At 46.7% G+C, this 8,347-nt stretch overlaps 1 pseudogene; it reads left to right on the plus strand.

Annotated features, from left to right (window-relative positions):
* Nucleotides 1-5,276: 5,276 nt before the first annotated feature.
* LOC121150918 lies at nt 5,277-7,839 on the plus strand (annotated as a pseudogene).
* Nucleotides 7,840-8,347: the final 508 nt, after the last annotated feature.

The following is an 8,347-nucleotide window of genomic DNA, read 5'->3' on the forward strand; positions in this document are numbered from 1 at the left end:
ACACCGTCTTCCTCCATCAGAGATAAACAGTTCCCCTGTTCTCCCCAGGCAGAACTCCCAGCACACCAGGACTGCACATCTGGAAAACATCGCCTGCTCCTTCAAGCACAGCCCCAACTACGCACTGCTGGCACGAGTCCCTGCTACTCAGGCTTTTGGTATTTATTGGGAGAGCTCCACAGCCTGGTGCAAGGATGCCCAGAGGGAGTCCGGGAAAATCCTTTTAAGTCTCACATCTGCGCACCCTTTTAGGCTACACAGCTGGCAGTGGGTTTAGGGAGGGCACCCTAAGTTCTGACCCTCTGACCCAGAACCCAGTCCCCCTCTGATGTCTTCAGATTCCAGATTCTTCAATGAGTACAAATTTCTATCAGCACATTGATGATGTTGAGTCCCAAGTACAACAGGTTGTGCTAAAAAAAAAAAAAATACTAAAACATAAATGCTGACTGATTCTAAGTGGTAGTGTGAAATTAAAAAACTCACTTTTATTATATAGCATCTATGGAAGGAGAACTGGATTTTCTTTGACAGTTAACTGAAACTTTATTGGACCTTGAGCACCTTCCTAAAACTTGTTGATGTTGAGCTCAGAGAAGATAAGATTCTATTGGTTATCAAATCTGCCTTCTAAATGTTCATAGTAAACTTCATAATGCATGACTCCATTTCCACATTCAAGTTTTAGTCCTTAAAGATCTAAACCCATCAAGCTAATGCAATCCCCTAGACAGCTTTCTTTACGTAGGTAATTGAGGCCTAGTAAACAGCACAGGACCATTTTCTTCACTCGGGAGTTGGAAGAGACCTGCCTCTTCTCTCCTTTGAATGTGAACAAGCAGCAGGTGGCTTCAGCTGATACTGTGGTCTTCTGATGCCAGCCTGAGGGAGGGCATAGCTTATACATGAGGGAAGGCAGTCTCAAAGGATTGCTTCTCAAAAAGATTCTCCACATGGCCAAATCTCATCAGGATCTTCAGAACATCTCTAAGAACTTTGAACGCCAAATTACAACCATGGAGTTTTTTTTGGGGGGGGGGGGAAGGAGTGGTGGGTGGTTGTTCCTTGAATCTAAAAGAATTTCCCAATGCATAAATGAAGGTGTGACCTAAGCATCCACAATTTCCCCAGCTTTCTGGCAGGACTCCTCATGACCACAATGCAGACCCCTGCCCCAGGAGACCACTACAACTGCCCTCTAGCAGCTCTGTGGATTGCCATGTGCATGCTCCTGTCATCTTTTCTCCTGTGGCTAGGGCCACTCTCAGACACACCTAGGTTCTCTTCTCAAGCCCCTTTAGCTCCAGGACGATAACTCAGCTGTTTCTGACACAATCACAATGCCAACAAAGAGGTTCCAACTGCAACAACTGCATCCTAGAGAACAGCCCTTTAAGGAGAGCGGTGTGCGCACACCTGCTGGCCTCAATGAGTCACTTTCTCCTGCTCCAGCCTCTGCAAACAGCGCCTGGCACCAAGTGACCTGACGTCACTGAAGTAGAAATTCATTAAAATATTATCCCAAACAAATGGATAATTTTCTCCCAAAGAAATTATAGACATCCTCATGAATGAAGAAAATAGTTTGTTGTGCTGGTACATATGTAAATACTAGATAGCCAAACTGTGAGAAAACTTTCTCAAATGCCTTCAATTACCTGTGCATTTCAAATAATAATGAATAAAATTTGGGAACACTAGTAGTGGGTATGAACCTGATTTGTTAACCAATATTTATTATACCTAGAAGTTCAATAAATAATGCTAAATGTTTAGGAATACAATTTGGTAAAACATGATTTTCTTATTTGAGTTTTTTCTAGATATGATTTAGCAGATACAATTCTTTCTATACCTTCTATTACATTATTTTTTCATTAAGAAAGGCTGTGGTTAAATCTCCCTACTCATCAAAAAGGCCTTTATCTGATTTATTTTTCTACTTCATCAGTGAAGGCCTAAATCTCATTGGGGAAGTATTTGAGTCAGGAAAAGAGTATTATGATTAATATTATGCTTTAATTAAGTTACATTGACATTCATAATAGATCTCTAGCTGGCTAATAAGAACTAATATTTTCTTGGATAAAGAGCAATGAAAATTATGGATAGACAGTGATCAACTACTAGTGCTTGATTTTCGCCTTTCAGATGCAATGGATCATATTCTATGGGGAAATCACAAAACTAATTATGAAGAGTAATGATGCTCTGAGAAAAACCAGATTCTCAACAGAAGGCAATTACAACCATCACTGATAGGTCTAAAATGTTTAATATGTAAGCCTTTTCATGAGTGGCGTTGATTTGTCTACTGTAATTTTCTATTTGAGAGCCACTGTGATTGAGCATTTCAAAATAATTCACTGTGTATCACATAAGATAAAGAGATGGGATGGGGCACCATATGTGTGCACAATGAAGATCATTCAAAGAAGCTCACTCTTGATCATCAACAAAGCATCCAGGTCAACCCAGTCCTGCTAAGGATAGCATCCTCTCCCTTGAGCCAGTAACCAGCTTCAGTATTGACTAGTGAAGAAGCAGCAAGGACCTCCTGGGCGCGCTACTTGGTGCTGCCACATCTTCTCAACAGTTGTCACACTGCGTCCCACACAGACCCACTCCCTGAATCTTTGTCAGAGTATTGCATATATACCATTCTCTGCCTTGATCAGCCTGACACAGGCGCTCTGGTTCTTTGGCAAACATGCAGACTCTGTCTTCTCATCTTCCTTTGATTGGAAGTCTCACGGAGCCGATGTCCCATGCTCAGTTTTTGATGCAAATGTCATTCTCACAGGGCCTTTGCCTGATGATGTGCTCAAAGGCTGTCTCGTTTCCACGCTTGGAATCACTTTACCCTGGCCCTTTTTCTATAAGTATTCTATAATGTTTGTTATTTGTCTAGCTCCTTTTTCACATTCTAACAGCTTCTTCACAGCAGAGAGCTTGTTTGTCTTTCTCTCCTTAGCTTTTAGAAGAAACAAACAAGAGTACTCCAAAAAGTGGATGAAAAAGGTGTATTATGATATGCATAATGTTAGTTATTTAAAACAGTTTAAGTTCTAGTTCTAGTTCATAGGATATTACGAAATTTTACGCGCAGCCAATTCCCACAACCTGGTCCTTTACCGTGAGCTGAAAACACCAGACTCAACGAGGTATCTTAGGAGGTTTATTCCAGTGGGGCAGGAAAAAGGGGAAGGAGGAAGGCGGGTAGGGGGGCTGGAACGAGGGGGAGAGAGAGAGGGGGGGAGAGAGAGAGAGAGAGAGAGAGAGAGAGAGAGAGAGAGAGAGAGAGAGAGAGAGAGAGAGAGAGAGAGAGAGCCACACCTGGGGGCCTTTTTGTCTGCCAGGTGTGGGGGGTGGGGATTGGGAGGGATTGTGGTCAAGGCCCCAGGGGATTGGTGCCTGCAGGTGAATGCCTAGGGATGACAGGTGAGTGGGCGGGTTTGGGGAAGGGGCTGGAAGATCGGGGCTGGGATTCTCAGGTGGAATGTCAGGTTACATCTGATTGGTGGATGGCTAGACCGTGAGCTGTGAGGAAGAAGAAATGACACAGGGTCCAGGGTGGGATATTTGAATAACTCCTTACACGTAATACAGAGTTTCTTCCTGCACAGGCCCAGAAATAGGTACTTGAATGTGCACGGGGGTATGTATTTACTTCCTGAACTATTTAAAAAAGATCTGCAGCAGCCAATGCTCAAAGAAATGAGAAACCTTAATCTCCCATCAACACAACATTATAAAATACGGTAGAAACACCAAGTCAGGAAAAGTGGCCGAGTGATTGAGTTATCCTTTCAGCAATTTAGTGAACAACTTATTTGTCAAAACAATATTCTAGGTACTGGAAATTCAGTTTCTTACCTAACATACACTGCTAGTTGAAAGAACTGCAATTCACACCCAAGGAGAGTGACAACAGAATCCATGGGAAAAAGCCTTGAAAATTATAAACAGGGTGGATGTTTGGCCTGACCACTGAGGCAGTATTAATAATTGCACGTGTCCTAAAAGAGTGCTTGGATTTTATTCCCAGCTCTACTGCCCGATTTCTCACCACTGTGTACCCTGAGAAGCAGTGGTGACGGTTCAAGTGGTTAAGTACCTGCTAGCCACAGGGGACTTCTGAACTGAGTTCCTGGATCCCAGCTTTGGTCAGGCCCAGTTCCTACCCCTGCACATACCTGGGAGTGAACTAGAAGACTGAAGGTCTCGCTGTCTCTGTCAATTCTATACCTAGACAGGGGAAATTAGCTACAAACTGTAATGGGCTTTGTAACTACTGAAGAAATCCTGGTGGAAAGATTCTGATTCAGTAGGTCTGAGCCGAGCCACACCAAGGCTGCTGCTGCACAAGCCTTAGCGGTGGCAGCGGGCAGGGTCCCAAAGGGTCTCTACGGTTGCTGATAGACTGCCCTCTTGTGGCCTCTGAAGCAATTGCCTGCAGTGCTGTCTTGCTTTTACAGCTACAATTACCTTCTACACTAGGTAAACCATCATCAAAACTTACTCCTCCCGTTACACTTCTATATTTTGGCACACATGCATTTAGCTACATATATTCTTCATAGATTTTTTTTTACCACATCCTATACAATCTCTTTCCACATTTCCTATTTTAGCTGACATTCTTTTCTTACATAGATTTCTTGTCTTTTTTTTTTTGAAGATTTATTTATTTTTATTGGAAAGGCAGATATACAGAGAGGAGAAGTGACAGAAGGAAGATCTTCCACCTATTAATTCACTCCCCAAGTGGCTGCAACAGCTAGAACTGAGCCAATCCGAAGTCAGGAGCCAGAAGCCTCTTTGAGGTCTCCCACGTGGGTGCAGGGTCCCAAGGCCTTGGGCCGTCCTCGACTGCTTTCACAGGCCACAGGCAGGGAGCTGGATGGAAAGTAGGCCGCCAGGATTAGAACCGGCGCCCATATGGGATCCCAGTGCGTTCAAGGCGAGGACTTAAACCACTATGCTATCGCTGGGGAAGAACAAGGCAACGTTTAAAAGCCAGGGTAGATGCCCTTCAAACTGCAAGCCTGACACTTTGCTAAAGGAAGATGAGCCCGTGTCAGGGAAAGTTAAAGAGACAGCACCAAACTGGCTTCCAACTGAGAATGATCAGGAAAGTGCAAAAGGAGCTGAAGGGATGAATTCCCTTGTAATTCAATGTCAGTTAATGCAGTGAATATGCCCCACCTGGACCATCTCTTGAGGAACCTGCCATAGATGATGTGCTAAGGGTGTTGTTTTACATCTTCACATTTATGTCATCCGCATTTGAGAAGTATATTCACAGACTTGAGTTAATTAAGGTCACTCAAAGATTGGTCTAAGATAAAACTGAGTGTCTACAGAGGGTTTTATTTATTTTAACTCTGCATAACATGGGCATTGTGGGCTGGGAGCTGGAATCGACTAATATCTGGGCCAGTGAGTTGTCTGTCTTCTAGAAACTTCTAGAATTCCCTCCAGGCATCCTAAATAAACTGTTCTTTTCTGTCATCCATTTGGGAAAGAGTAATTGAGCCCTGCCATACAAGGCATCAAGGAAGGCAGTGCGTGTAGCACCTTCTGGTCAGAATAACCCTGAAAAGCCTCCTCTTCTTTTTCAGTCAATGGTTCACGGTGGACAAGCCGACAGCAAGGTGAGCCAGTAGATGCAAGGAGAGACCCTAAGGAAGTGAGGGAGCTAGCAGCCCTTCGGTCCTTGGATGAAGTCGGTATTGCTTTGATCATCGGAGCTTCCTTGGCCTGCCTTCTGCAGTCGGGTGTGATAAGCCGAAGTGGAGGGGACGGATCCCAGCCCTCAATGTCACTGCCAGTCACGAACGTGCCGTCACTCAGTCCTTCCCTGGCCATGCTCCCTGGGGAAGTGACTGATTATCTTCCTTTTCAATCCACTGTTGAGTCTGGTTTCCAGAACTTGTAAATAAGAGCGTTCTAATGGACATAGGGAGGATGCAAAAGGAGTTGTGCCATTGGAGTTCTAATGCAGTTGAGAGAACCGGACCAGGCATAGGGCACTGCAGTGCTAACCTAAAGAGCATGGATGCTGTCTGACCCTTACCGAGTACTCAGCAGGAACTGTGCCTCCTGTTTCCAACCAGTGTGTGAGCAAAGCTGTGATACGGTAGATACACTGCAGAATGAGGACATTAAGGAGCAAGAGAGGTGTCCCACAATGCACTAGCCACATTGTAACTATCCCAGTGACACAGTGTAATGAGTGGCCAATGGGATTGTAAATTCTCTTTTCCATAGTGAAACCGGGAGCAAGAGGTTCGATGGAAGCCTGTAGTGCAGATTAATCAGCTGAACCACAAGCAAAGGCACTTGTTTCTTTATGAAATGTATTCTTATGCAGATTGTCTCCTGTCCCCAAGCTTCAGTCTTCTTCCTTGAAATAGAGAACAATTCTCTAAATAGCGGCTAATCCTACGGTTCTTGCCAGAGTGAGTGCAGCTATGCTGAGACCTGCTCACCCGAACGGCAGCTGGTGTGGTGACTGGATGCAGAAAGGTTTGAGGAGGAAGTGTTTGCAATATCCCACTCCGTTAGATGAGAACCCTCTCTGTTCGGGTAGAAACAATTTCCATTAAAAATAAAAAACCTTACCCAGAAATATCGTTGATTCATAAGAAGCTGTCCCTGTTATCACTTTAAAGGCTGACACTATCAAGCTTTTCCTGCAAGTCCTGCTAGACTCCATTCTTCTGCTTTCAAGTTTCTCTTTTAATTCAGTGACCTTTAGCAAACAGAAGACAGAAAGTTCAAGTGTGCCCAGGTTTTGGTTTTGAAGCCCTCGATATTTGAAGATCAATAGTTACATCAAGGCAGTCCATAGCTCAGAACTCCCCAATCGATGCTCTCTCCACGCCCTTCTTGGTCAGGCGGAGCGGAAGCCACCCTCCCTTTGCTCCGTGAAACCCCGGAGGGGGAGGCCGGGAGGCAAGGCTGGGGGCTCTGCAGAGTCCGACGCCCTAGCCCTGGCCGGACTTCTCCCTGCTGCTACAGCGACGGCGTTTCCACCCATTGCGTGTTCATTTTCGGGTCTTCCTCAAGCTCTCGGACGCAGATGAACAGCTTCCGTGTTCTCCATGGACCGCTGCTGCCCACGGACTGTGTGCCGCTCCCCTTGGTGACTCAGCATCTTAGAGAGGAAAATTGCTGGAGCAAAGGACAGTGCTGCCAGTGGGAACGTTGAAACAGTACATTTAGGAGGCGGTTTCTCATTTGTTGGGGAGTGTGTATGTGTGTTTGGGGGATCTGAGGGGCACTGGGGGCGGGGGATGAAGCAAGAACCGGCCATGGCAGCTGCCTAGAAGGATGGGGGCCCCTTAAGGGCCAAACCACGAGCAAGGCGGGGCGGGCGCGACCTTCAGATGTAACATGCCTGCAGACTGCTCGGGAAGCTGTGGCGTGTGTGTGGTCAGTGTGTGGCCACCTGCACTGCTGGCCCTGCCTGCACCAGTGGCTGGAGACCCTGCCGGAGTGGCAGAAATGCTTGGTGTGTAAGGCTGGGGTCAGCAGAGTCGGTTGTCCCACTGTACGGGCGAGGAAGCCAGAAGTCCCAGGATCCCGGGTTGAAAACACCACCTCGCGTCCAGGGCCAGCGACCAGCCTCGGAGTGCAGAGGGGGCTTCCACTTCTCGTTCAGTGTTGCTGCTTTTCCCTTTGCTTTTTTCCACCACTGTGTTCAACACCCACCACCCTTTCCACCGGGGTGCAGGTGTGGACCTGGGCCAGGGGCACCGGGCCTCCAGCTGGCAGGACTCCATCTTCCTGCTTCTCGCCATCCTTTTCTTTTTCTGGTTGCTCAGTATTTGAGCTGCATCCTCCTTCCTGCCCACCTCCAGCCAGAGGAGAATCAGTGTTGGGGGGGGGGAGGATCTGTGTCAACCCTTCGTTCCTTCTGGACCCCTCTGTGAGCCCTCCATTTCTGTCGTTGAGGCCAGCCCTGGTCGGTGGGCGTGACATGGGTGTGGGCTGGGAAAGCTGGGTTGCTCTGAACTGGCTGGAGGTGGCCGGGCGATGGCTGCCCCACTGCGGGAAGGCAGACTGCAGTGTTCCCGCTATTAGTCCTTTGCTCTCTCCCCCGCAGATTTCTGGACTTGATGTTGAAGGTGGACACGGCTCCCTTTGGCTCTCCCCTGCTCTCCTGTGCGTTTAATTCTCCCTCCCATGTCCAATGTGGGTTCCGACTCCACGCGCTTCCTCCCCCCTCACTACCGCCTTTAATACACATTCAATCAAAAAGTGAAGTGGATCAACGGGAACAAAACAAAACAAGCCAAGCCAAGCCAAGCAAACAAACAAACAAACAAAAGCAAAAAAC

The sequence above is a fragment of the Ochotona curzoniae genome, unplaced genomic scaffold (assembly GCF_017591425.1).
Source record: "Ochotona curzoniae isolate NIBS_2020 unplaced genomic scaffold, NIBS_Ocur_1.0 contig_2210, whole genome shotgun sequence".
Taxonomy (NCBI): domain Eukaryota; kingdom Metazoa; phylum Chordata; class Mammalia; order Lagomorpha; family Ochotonidae; genus Ochotona; species Ochotona curzoniae.